The sequence below is a fragment of the Ooceraea biroi genome, chromosome 14 (genome assembly GCF_003672135.1).
Source record: "Ooceraea biroi isolate clonal line C1 chromosome 14, Obir_v5.4, whole genome shotgun sequence".
Taxonomy (NCBI): Eukaryota; Metazoa; Arthropoda; class Insecta; order Hymenoptera; family Formicidae; genus Ooceraea; species Ooceraea biroi.
The window spans coordinates 8,313,025-8,326,668 of NC_039519.1; positions in this window are offsets into that span (position 1 = coordinate 8,313,025).

Here is a 13,644-nt window from a genome sequence, read left to right on the forward strand (position 1 = left end):
GTAAATAACAGAAACGCTTTCCCGATTTTCGATTGCAACACATAAATATTGGCCGTTTTATCGGAATAAAGGACGCAGAAGCGCCGAGTCGACGAGTGACTGTGAGAAAATGATGCGTCGACATGGACAAAGCCTACTATAAAGTGGCGCTAATATCAAATTATTCTACATACAAGAATATATAAGCATAAATGTGTACATGTTACTCATGTCTCGAGACAGTAAGACAATCTTATTTATTTCGAGAGAGAAGAATAGAAATTACCGATTTAAATTAAAAATTGTTTTTTTTCATATTTTTTATATTTGTAATACGATTAAATTAGTCAAGAATAATTTTCGTCTTGTTATCAGAAATCCTTTCTGAGGGTGTATCGTTTTCTATATTATATTTTCATATTGTATATACTTACTTACATTTCCATATCGTTTAATATTTCTTGTAGAGTATTGCACTTATTCATTGTAAATAACAGAAATACTTTCCCGATTTTCGATTGCAACACATAAATATTGGCCGTTTTATCGGAATAAAGGACGCAGAAGCGCCGAGTCGACGAGCGACTGTGAGAAAATGATGCGTCGACATGGACAAAGCCTACTATAAAGTGGCGCTAATATCAAATTATTCTACATACAAGAATATATAAGCATAAATGTGTACATGTTACTCTTGTCTCGAGACAGTAAGACAATCTTATTTAATTCGAGAGAGAAGAATAGAAATTACCGATTTAAATTAAAAATTGTTTTATTTTCATATTTTTTATATTTGTAATACGATTAAATTAGTCAAGAATAATTTTCGTCTTGTTATCAGAAATCCTTTCTGAGGGTGTATCGTTTTCTATATTATATTTTCATATTGTATATACTTACTTACATTTCCATATCGTTTAATATTTCTTGTAGAGTATTGCACTTATTCATTGTAAATAACAGAAACGCTTTCCCGATTTTCGATTGCAACACATAAATATTGGCCGTTTTATCCGAATAAAGGACGCAGAAGCGCCGAGTCGACGAGTGACTGTGAGAAAATGATGCGTCGACATGGACAAAGCCTACTATAAAGTGGCGCTAATATCAAATTATTCTACATACAAGAATATATAAGCATAAATTTGTACATGTTACTCATGTCTCGAGACAGTAAGACAATCTTATTTAATTCGAGAGAGAAGAATAGAAATTACTGATTTAAATTAAAAATTGTTTTATTTTCATATTTTTTATATTTGTAATACGATTAAATTAGTCAAGAATAATTTTCGTCTTGTTATCAGAAATCCTTTCTGAGGGTGTATCGTTTTCTATATTATATTTTCATATTTCATGCTACAGGCATTTTATTTAATCCGAAAGTTTCTTTTTAAATGTATTAATAAATACACAAATAATGTGAAAAGCATATCGGTACAACGGATGAATGCAACAGCTTTCACACTTTTATGGATCTCCCGAGTTTTTATTATTCCCACAGAAATTCCCGCGCGAGAAAATGAGTCGGTAACTTAGCATCTAACATATTTATATCCCCGCTAATGAAAGTTTCACACATGGCTCATTAAAACGTCAAAGGCATCTCGGCAGAAATCCGACGGGGAATCGATACTGCAAACAAGCACGTTTAAACGATCAATTTCGCACGTTCTACATATTCATACAGTTGAACGCCCAACGGTTCTTATCGAGTTGACGCTTTCGTTACCCCAGATACGTTAATACATGCAAAGTGCAAACCTCGTTTTCATCAGGACACGTCGTACAGCCGTGAAATTACAGGCGACTCGCCTATACCTACGAGAAGGGGACCCAGATCCGTTTAAACTTTGCCACTGACATTTCAGCGAGGTCACGCACCTTGCGAACTTATCTTCTGCAGGAGGAGCGCGACTCCTCTCAAAAAAGAAAGAGACAAAGAGAAGAAAGAGAGAAGGAGAGTTCTCTTTTGCGTTACGTGCGAGGAAAGGAACGGCCGTTACGGCAATACTTTGAAAGCTCTGGCTTTTGCGTTTATTGTACCGTCAAGTCTCTTATCTAACTTGCTCTCGAGACGCACGCAAGCAAGAAGAATTGCGCGTTGCAAGAAATAAAAAGAAGCATACGTTTTGCCTTACGCACGCTACCGGGCTGCTCTACAATTCTAGTGAAAACAAGACCTAAATACGGTATACGTGCGTTGCTATAATATGGAACGCGTGCACGCACAAAACAGATACTTTCTAACTCGGCCGAGACGACAAGCATACTGTTACTTAAATGAACACCAGCTTTTCAACGGTTAATTCTGTCGATGAATAAAATTTATGGTCTAGCATGCTAAAAGACTGTATTAACGTTGCTTGAATGAATGAGGAAAAAAATATGGAAAAGATACAGAGAAATTCTTGCGATGGAGGCAATCGAGCGATAAGCAAATATTTCACATTGATATTGAATTACTTGCTTATCAACGACGACATATTAGAAACTGTATAAATTATAAACTCTTGTAAACTATTTTAGAAACTATGAATTTTGTTAAGAAATCGCTAGAATTTGCAGGAAAGCGTACAAAAGAACAATAGCTATTTCTGTATAAAAAGTGTTACACATCGCGTTTAATTAATGCAGCTTGGAAACTTCCGAAACGAAAAAGAAGTAATGGTGAAAGAGAGTGGGTGAAATAGAGTGAAACGGATAGACAGGTAGTAAATACATAACTACGGAGATAGATACATAACGTGCAGCGTACATATGTATATATAACGTGTATCTTTTTCTTTTGAATTTTATCGCTGCTTATATTCATGTGACTTTATAACTTTCTCTAAAACGAAGATCTCTTCGAAGACCGCTACTCTCAAGGAAAGGTCGTGTTCTTGCACAGAGAAATTCGTTACATTACGCACGTATCATTATACTTTCTCAAATTTTCAGTTTTATTTCCACAAGAAAGAAATTTTCTCCAAATTATACCTCAATGCATAATTTCTGCAAAAAGAATGCTAATTTTATAATGGCATGTAATCGTGTATTAGATAAGAGCAAACAAAGACGATTAATCTTGCAACTCAAGACTAGTATTTATTGTTGATAAAAATCTATATCTTAGAAATACGCTTTAAAAAATTCTATATGCATAATTATTATATTTTATAGTTGTAATCTTAGAGATATTTAAAGAGACAATTATATTGACTTTCAAAGTACGTCTAAGAATAGTCAAAGAAAGAGGCTATAATCTATAGATAAGTAATTATTAATTTATATTTCCTAAGTAAACAATAAATATAAAAAACTCATACCAGACCAAAAACTATTTTATAATAATACTTAAGATTAATAATATCGCAGCATTGTAATGGTTTCATGAGAGAAAAACAATGCAAACTTTTACAAAGAAGTAGTTATTGTGCATTGCACGCACAGAAATGGAAGATTCTAAAGTTACAACGCAAATTTCTCTTAAGCAATCAGCAAGGATTTCCTCCGAGGAGCGGACTGATACATTCTTGGCTTCTGAATGATGTGTCGGACTTTCCCAATCTCGCAATTTCGCTCGCGATGTTGCGAGGCGTCTCTGATGACTACCATCCATGGAGGATCATGGAAGAAGCGCCAGATGGGCGTCATCGTGAATCAGATTGCATTGAGAAAAGGCGTCACTCCTCGGGGAAATGAGCTGCATGGGGAAGGTCGTTTGCGTTCTGCACGCCTGTGTATTTCTCAACTCAACGTCGATGCTCCGAACTCCTTGATCGCCGTTCCGTGTCGCCTGCATGGGAAACGACGAAAGCGAAAGAAGGCAGTGCTACATATTTCAACGACGCATTTACGTGAAACTGAAAGCACCGAGAGCCAGTGGTCTCTTTCAGAACAGGCCAACCAACAACTAATGGCTAACACAAACTATCTTCAACGCCTTAAAATATTTTGCAAATGAAACGCGCAAGTTTAGCGTTCGATTCTCTCGCGTAGACGACTAGCTTTCTCTTTCGAGCATACGTCTTTTGATATGCTATTTCATATTTCTCAAATAAATTTTACAATCCAGCCGCTCAGGTCTGTAAGTGATCAAGTCCATCAGTATTTTAGTGCATCTTCTGCAATTTATTTATTCAAACTATGTATTGGGTTGTTCGGAAAGTAATTTCGTTTTTCACAAAGAGATGTCGTTAGTCGCGTTCCTCGATACTTAACCTTACTCTAAGCGACAAATTCGTTTTATATTTTGACAACTGACATTTCAGACGTCATTTAGTATCTTATTGCGTTGCGATCTGTCAAGTCATTTTTGTTTGGCATCACACCAAACATGGAAAATCAAAGTGAGCATTTTCGTAATATTTTGCTTTTTTACTACCGAAAGGGTAAAAATGCAGTGCAAGCGAGAAAAATTGTGTGCCGTGTACGGAGAAGATGTATTGAGTGAACGTCAGTGTCAGAATTGGTTTTCGAAATTTCGTACTGGAAATTTCGATTTGAAAGATGCACCACGTTCAGGTCGGTCAATTAAAGCTGATGACGAGAAAATAAAGGCTCTGGTGGATTCAAACCGTCGCATAACAACACGCGAAATTGCTGAAAAGTTAAATTTATCGAATTCGACCGTTTGCGAGGCGTCTCTGATGACTACCATCCATGGAGGATCATGGAAGAAGCGCCAGATGGGCGTCATCGTGAATCAGATTGCATTGAGAAAAGGCGTCACTCCTCGGGGAAATGAGCTGCATGGGGAAGGTCGTTTGCGTTCTGCACGCCTGTGTATTCTCAACTCAACGTCGATGCTCCGAACTCCTTGATCGCCGTTCCGTGTCGCCTGCATGGGAAACGACGAAAGCGAAAGAAGGCAGTGCTACATATTTCAACGACGCATTTACGTGAAACTGAAAGCACCGAGAGCCAGTGGTCTCTTTCAGAACAGGCCAACCAACAACTAATGGCTAACACAAACTATCTTCAACGCCTCAAACTATTTTGCAAATGAAACGCGCAAGTTTAGCGTTCGATTCTCTCGCGTAGACGACTAGCTTTCTCTTTCGAGCATACGTCTTTTGATATGCTATTTCATATTTCTCAAATAAATTTTACAATCCAGCCGCTCAGGTCTGTAAGTGATCAAGTCCATCAGTATTTTAGTGCATCTTCTGCAATTTATTTATTCAAACTATGTATTGGGTTGTTCGGAAAGTAATTTCGTTTTTCACAAAGAGATGTCGTTAGTCGCGTTCCTCGATACTTAACCTTACTCTAAGCGACAAATTCGTTTTATATTTTGACAACTGACATTTCAGACGTCATTTAGTATCTTATTGCGTTGCGATCTGTCAAGTCATTTTTGTTTGGCATCACACCAAACATGGAAAATCAAAGTGAGCATTTTCGTAATATTTTGCTTTTTTACTACCGAAAGGGTAAAAATGCAGTGCAAGCGAGAAAAATTGTGTGCCGTGTACGGAGAAGATGTATTGAGTGAACGTCAGTGTCAGAATTGGTTTTCGAAATTTCGTACTGGAAATTTCGATTTGAAAGATGCACCACGTTCAGGTCGGCCAATTAAAGCTGATGACGAGAAAATAAAGGCTCTGGTGGATTCAAACCGTCGCATAACAACACGCGAAATTGCTGAAAAGTTAAATTTATCGAATTCGACCGTTTGCGATCATTTGAAACGCCTTGGATTCGTTTCAAAGCTCGATATTTGGGTTCTACACAATTTAAAGGAAATTGACTCGATTCGACGCATTACCATCTGCGATTCATTGTTGAAACGTGAAGAAAATGAACCATTTTTGAAGCGAATCATAACTGGAGATGAAAAATGGATTGTTTACAACAATGTTAAGCGAAAACGATCATGGTCCAGGCAAGATGAACCCGCTCAATCGACATCCAAGGCAGATATTCATCAAAAGAAGATCATGCTTTCTGTATGGTGGGAGTGGAAGGGAATCGTATTTTTCGAGCTACTACCAAGCAACCAGACGATTGATTCGAAAGTGTATTGTCGTCAGCTGGATGAATTTGATGCTGCCATCAAGCAGAAGCGACCAGAATTGGCGAATAGGAAAGGTGTCGTATTCGATCACGACAATGCCAGACCACACACAAGTTTGGTCACTCGCCAGAAGCTTTTACAGCTTGGATGGGATGTGCTACCACACCCACCATACTCTCCTGATCTGGCACCATCCGATTACCATTTGTTCCGGTCTCTACAAAATTCTTTGAACAATGTAAACTTCGATTCAAATGAAGGCGTCAAAAATCACTTGCTTCAATTTTTTGTCAATAAGGAGAAGGACTTCTATGAGCGTGGAATCTTAAAGTTGCCAGAAATATGGCGAAAGGTAGTGGAACAAAATGGCCAATACATCACTGAATAAAATTTATTCTAAATATGAAAAAACCGCCTTTCATTTTTCCTTGAAAAAACGAAATAACTTTCCGACAACCCAATACTTACATTCGTGTATTTTATCAAGCTTTTAATAAAATTGATAGTCCTATCTTACGATGCACTGCTTATATTTTATATTCTATACTACATGTACGTGGCATCTCAAGATACGTGAGAACTACTCCTCCGCACGACCGTGGCAAGGCAACAGCGTGCAGTTTGCGATTACGCTAGAAAATATGACCGCGATAGCGATACTGTTCTCGGTGATGCAAAGAAATCGTGGAAAATCAATGCTCGGGAATGCGCTTGGCAGTTTTATATCGTCCGGCGCCACCCAGCTCGAGTCGTGCGAATTCCCTCGGAGCTACGTATCGCGTCTACCTGCTGGCTCATTAAAGCAATCTAAATGTGGAAGGTCGTTCGTTGCTACCAACCGGAATCATCGCGACATCTTAACATCGTCCAAATACCCGCAACTTTTAGTACCGATGCGCTCAGGATGAACGCGGAGAAAAAGGATGAACGCGACGAGGAGCCTCATCGGACAACGTTCACCCACGTGACGTAGCAAACTATTTTGGGAACGCAGGTTCGAGAATAACAGCAGATTAGGAGGACACGGCAGTTTCACTCTTCGGATCGTACCGGAATTTTCGAGAGAGCAAAAGGTGTTGCGACCTTTTCAGAGTGACTCGCGCGCAAGGTTTCATTAGAGTCACGTGCGATTGCGAGAAACTTTCACGGATTGATATTTCATTGTAACTATCCCTCAACGCTTGTTCAGCCTGTGAGAAGTAACACAATATCGATTCGCTTCAATATCGCTTTTTCCCCCAGTAGAAAAATATGAGACATTTCTGCGGTCACATTTCGTCGGTTGCCGCAAGATGATTGCATGATAGACCCGAGACAGGTCAGCCGCGCAAGTTGGCGAGTCCTTAAGGAGCACCACGTGATGCACAGATTACACAATGCCAATAAGAAATGCGTCTCTCGCGTATCTGTGCGTAACGTGGTACAATTGTTTGGACAATCATTTGCCGATCCGCCACGTTCGCGTGCACCGCTGATAAGCGCAACACAATGGTGAACAAAGGCAAGGTTGCGAGGGATTGCGCCGCTCGGTATTACAAACCGAGAGTACCCGTTCGATTGCGGTACACCACCGCGACGGACGATCGCGCCCGTCGTCCATTAGGCCCAAGTATACCACCGCTGGCAACTATATCGCAATTCCATTGTATTGCGTATCGCTCCACTACTTAGGATCGCGTACCGCGGGCAACATCGCAGCAACAGTTCGTGACTACTGATCATTATCCACGCGAACAACGCTACGTTCGCAAATGCGGTTGCAAATGAGAACATTTTCGAGTATCGGTTGTTACGGGAGTCACTTTACCGCGAATGCTGACGGCACTGGTCTCGACAAACAAATTAGGTCTAGAGGAAAGTCCCCGATTATGAGATACCATATCGATTTTGCCGAATGTAAGGAAATCTATAGGCAGAATTTTAAAATGTAATACGTTATCTTGAAGAGAATTTAATACGTTTTAGGTTGGTAAAATGAAAAATCTAATTTAAATATTATTTTTTCTGAAAATTAAAAAAATACGCAGGATCGAGAAAGTGTGCTCCTAATATAAGATACCTCGAGAAATCGGTGTTAAAAGTGCAAAATACATCAGTATTGCAAGTAAAAAACTTTATTGGATAGTTTTATAAAAATACTGCTGCCACAGCCTTCGCCAAATCTTCACGGTTCCACTGTCGACGCTTCCTCGTTTCTCTAACCTCCATAGTCAGATTCTATAAAAATTAAATACACAAAAATACGTAATATAAATTCGTATTAACTTTTCTTTAACCTTAAGTAGTATTTTCTTTCTTTTTATTACACTACATAATCTTCGTATTCGAGCAATAATTATCTCATATTAAGAGTACCCTGAATATCTTCATTATACGAGCCACGCGCCTAGCGGTTCCGCGATCATGAAATCTAACCTCTACAATTAAGCAATTCAACAAATCGCGTATTTTCCTGTTACTACGATTCTACTCTATCATTGCATACTGAATTTATTGCCAACCATTTCTTTATTATATAATAAACAAGGTTTAAAGACTTACCTCAAGTTCCTTTGACATGTTCACAATTTCACAAATCTTTTCTTGCAAAGGCTAAACGCAATAACGAACAATGAATTTTTCACTAAATACATTTTACACCAAGAGTAATAAGTTCATGGTGAAACTAACAGATGGTGCTCACTAGTTTAGCAGAAACCCCATTATCTCATATTAGGAGCATATCTCATAATAGGGGATTCTCCTCTACTTTTTGTCATATATTTCAAAAACAAGAAGAATGCGTGTATTTTTTTTATATCGCGTTGTTTCATAAGCTTGCGACGTTAACGACAGTTTTATCGGGTCAATCGATTTCTCCTTAATGATAATATCCAAACGCCAGTGGATTTCGAATCGTCAACGATTGAAGATAAAGAAATTCTCGCGGACGATTTGCGAAAGTAAATGGATAATATCGGACCGAAAAGTGCGGATTTTTTAACAAAATTCAAGACATTGTAGAATTTGAGGATTTAATACAATTTATTTGAAGTTTACTTAAAAAATTCGTATGGATTTTCAACCTAATAGAATTTTCTGCCAACTTATCTTAAATAGAGTTTGCTTCAGCAGAAAATCTTAATATTTGAAATTTATTATATATATTGTTAAAAATATGTAATGTTTAATATTAAACATTTACGATTAAACAATGTTTTTCCGTTATATCTGTTTGGGAAAAGCCGACGCCTAGCTATTCCAAGAATTTCTTATTAAATCTCATTAAATTTTAATGAGGTAGAAGTAGGACACCCATGCATAAGTATGAACAATGCATAGCACTACCTGTACGATGAATTTTAAAATAACATTGATACTTAATCATGTTAATCTTGCGGCGTTCGCAGTTTAAATTCAAATCTATGCGATATACAGGGTGTCCCGGGTTATAACCGACAAACTGCGGGAGCATATTCTACTAGTGGAAATAAGAAAAAATTCTTATATCGAGTTTGCTTAGAAATGCTTCATTACAAAGTTATACACCAATATTGAAAAGAATTATGAGATAAGTAACAACGGAACATAGTGTAGAATTTGCAAGGTCGAAGATGTTTATGTTACGTGTATTCACATGTATTCATGTTCACTATGTTGAAACGATTCAGTATGATTGTTACTTTCACAACAGTAGCTGTTAGATTTCAATCGTCGTGCGAACTAGCAATTACTATCAGAATGCCAAAAGTGTTTTCAAATGAGGAATACACCGATATTCATTTCGTGTACGGATTCTGTGACGGAAATGCACGAGCTGCCGTACGAGAGTATCAACGTAGATTTCCTAACAGGAGGGTACCAGATAGATTTAAAGCAACGAATTACTAATTCAGTCACTGAGATGCAACAAAATTTTCAGGAACGTCGTACCGTAACAAATTCTGTACTACGTCGGTGTCTAGCTTGTATCGATGCGCAAGGACAACATTTTGAAATGCGTCACTAAATCATTGCGTAGATAATTTTTAGTTTTGTGAAAAAATCCGTTGTTACTTATCTCATATTTCTTTTCAATATTGGTTTATAACTTTGTAATGAAGCATTTCTAAGCAAACTCGATATAAGAATTTTTTCTTATTTCCACTAGTAGAATATGCTCCCGCAGTTTGTCGGTTAAAACCCGGGACACCCTGTATATAATAAATATATATATTATTATATAATTATATACAGGGTGTCCCGGGTTTTAACCGATAAACTGCGGGAGCATATTCTACTAGTGGAAATAAGAAAAAATTCTTATATCGAGTTTGCTTAGAAATGCTTTATTACAAAGTTATACACCAATATTGAAAAGAATTATGAGATAAGTAACAACGGAACATAGTGTAGAATTTGCAAGGTCGAAGATGTTTATGTTACGTGTATTCACATGTATTCATGTTCACTATGTTGAAACGATTCAGTATGATTGTTACTTTCACAACAGTAGCTGTTAGATTTCAATCGTCGTGTCAACTAGCAATTACTATCAGAATGCCAAAAGTGTTTTCAAATGAGGAATACACCGATATTCATTTCGTGTACGGATTCTGTGACGGAAATGCACGAGCTGCCGTACGAGAGTATCAACGTAGATTTCCTGACAGGAGAGCACCAGATAGATTTAAAGCAACGAATTACTAATTCAGTCACTGAGATGCAACAAAATTTTCAGGAACGTCGTACCGTAACAAATTCTGTACTACGTCGGTGTCTAGCTTGTATCGATGCGCAAGGACAACATTTTGAAATGCGTCACTAAATCATTGCGTAGATAATTTTTAGTTTTGTGAAAAAATCCGTTGTTACTTATCTCATATTTCTTTTCAATATTGGTTTATAACTTTGTAATGAAGCATTTCTAAGCAAACTCGATATAAGAATTTTTTCTTATTTCCACTAGTAGAATATGCTCCCGCAGTTTATCGGTTAAAACCCGGGACACCCTGTATATAATAAATATAATAATATATATATTTATTATATACAGGGTGTCCCGGGTTTTAACCGATAAACTGCGAGAGCATATTCTACTAGTGGAAATAAGAAAAAATTCTTATATCGAGTTTGCTTAGAAATGCTTTATTACAAAGTTATAAACCAATATTGAAAAGAAATATGAGATAAGTAACAACGGAACATAGTGTAGAATTTGCAAGGTCGAAGATGTTTATGTTACGTGTATTCACATGTATTCATGTTCACTATGTTGAAACGATTCAGTATGATTGTTACTTTCACAACAGTAGCTGTTAGATTTCAATCGTCGTGTCAACTAGCAATTACTATCAGAATGCCAAAAGTGTTTTCAAATGAGGAATACACCGATATTCATTTCGTGTACGGATTCTGTGACGGAAATGCACGAGCTGCCGTACGAGAGTATCAACGTAGATTTCCTAACAGGAGAGTACCAGATAGATTTAAAGCAACGAATTACTAATTCAGTCACTGAGATGCAACAAAATTTTCAGGAACGTCGTACCGTAACAAATTCTGTACTACGTCGGTGTCTAGCTTGTATCGATGCGCAAGGACAACATTTTGAAATGCGTCACTAAATCATTGCGTAGATAATTTTTAGTTTTGTGAAAAAATCCGTTGTTACTTATCTCATATTTCTTTTCAATATTGGTTTATAACTTTGTAATAAAGCATTTCTAAGCAAACTCGATATAAGAATTTTTTCTTATTTCCACTAGTAGAATATGCTCCCGCAGTTTGTCGGTTAAAACCCGGGACACCCTGTATAGGAACATCCGGAAATATATAAATCCGTAAATCTTTCCAGATGCATTTAAGACGACGTTAGTTTATAGTGCCAGATACCTGCAGATCCACGGAGATTGGCGGATGAAAAACTTTCCACGCACATAGATTTAGCGATTTGCTATTCCGTATACGTGCGAATTAACAAATCCGTAGATTTACAGATAGCTATATCATTCTGTAGATTCCCACGTAACAAATGAAAGGATTTGAGCATTCCACGAGTATGCACGAAAACAGGAACGAACAGATTGGAAAACGAATGAAAGCTTGGTGCGTATCGCGCATTTTTGTGCCAGGGGTAAGCCCTGATTACGCAAAAATATTTTATGTGTAATTAAGAAATATTGCAGTTATAACGTTATAGTCTGTTCGAATAATTACTAATTATCAGTCATGGACACGAGAATATTCTTAACTCGACGGTCAACGCGGTGCATTCCTGCGAGGAACCGTGCAGACGTTTAAAGTTCCCATTGCAAAGGTACGAGAGGTACCTCCGCCAATCGGCGTCCGGTCGTCGTCGAGCCCGTCACTCGTGCCCTCCCCGGGTACGATATCCTTCACGTTCACCGAGAAGAGTACCCATGAAAGGTTCGCGAGCGTCGTTAATCCCAGCGCGCTCTGACAAGCGGAACGCGAATCAGTGGTTTTCGAGCAATCGCGCTTGAAAGCACCGCAAAGCTCCCTTATGGGACCAACATAATATCTCTCTGTGAGCTTACCTTCTTGACGACTGGCAGAAACGAGCGCGCAGAGCAGCAGCAGGCGCAGGAGAAGACCGCACGAGGCCGCTTCTCGTCGATCTCTCGACATGTCTCCCTGGCTGTTGGTCTTCTGGCGGTGTATCTGGACCCTCGGTGAACTAGCAATTGGGTTGCGGATCCTCGGGTTCTCAGCTCATCGCGCGATTAACAATGCGGTCCCCATTCGAACGCGATTCGCGCGAGTCGGCGGACGTGCAGATTAACGGGAACTGTCAATGTTGTTTCAGCCGCGCGCGAGAAGGACCATCGCCGCTACCGGGTAACACGTTCGTCCGCGGGCACGGTGCGCTTGTCACTGACGAACGCGAACGGGTAGAAAGCAAAATCCCACTTTCACTTGGTCGAGGAGCGCGCTCGAGGCGGAGCTGGCACGTCGAGGCCACCGGGATCCACCGTCCCTTCCAACGGCGTCGTGCGCTGCGGATCCCACCTCCTTCTCCTTGCACCGATCTTACCCGTTGCGTGCGTTTCGGCGCTCGTGAAAATGATCGGGGACTGAATCGACAGAGAATCCAAGGCGGGAGGATGATGACGTTGGTCCTCCGGTGACAATGGTCGTGGTTCTCCCGCCGGCGACGTCCTTAGCGAGAATCACATGGTGGCACACGCGAGTTTCATATCCTGTTTCACACAGTTACAATGAGTTTTGATTATTTAGCATTCGATAACGCAGTTAATAGAATAAAGTCTGAATAAAAAGCTTTATTCGCATGCTGCTGTTATTTTGAAATCGTATTTTAGAAATATGAAAATTAATTCGTCGGTATATTTTAGATGAAATATAACAGTATCTTAAAATGCATTAAAAATAAACACTCGTAAAGAATACGCTTAATCTAAGCGAAAGGATAATAATTACAATGCAATGCAGATTATCCTCCCTGTATGAAATATTAGGAGTGTGATTTAGTTTTGAGGGTTTTGCAACAGATGGCTGTAGTGTCAGTTTGTTCCAATAGCTGTTTCCGATAACTGTTCTTTCTTACAGTCTTGACATTATCCATGACATTTAGTAGCATTATAGCAATAGATGCAATAACAGTCCTGTTTATATCATCGTAAAAATGCAACTTCCGAAACAGCATTTTCGACATGCGTTGC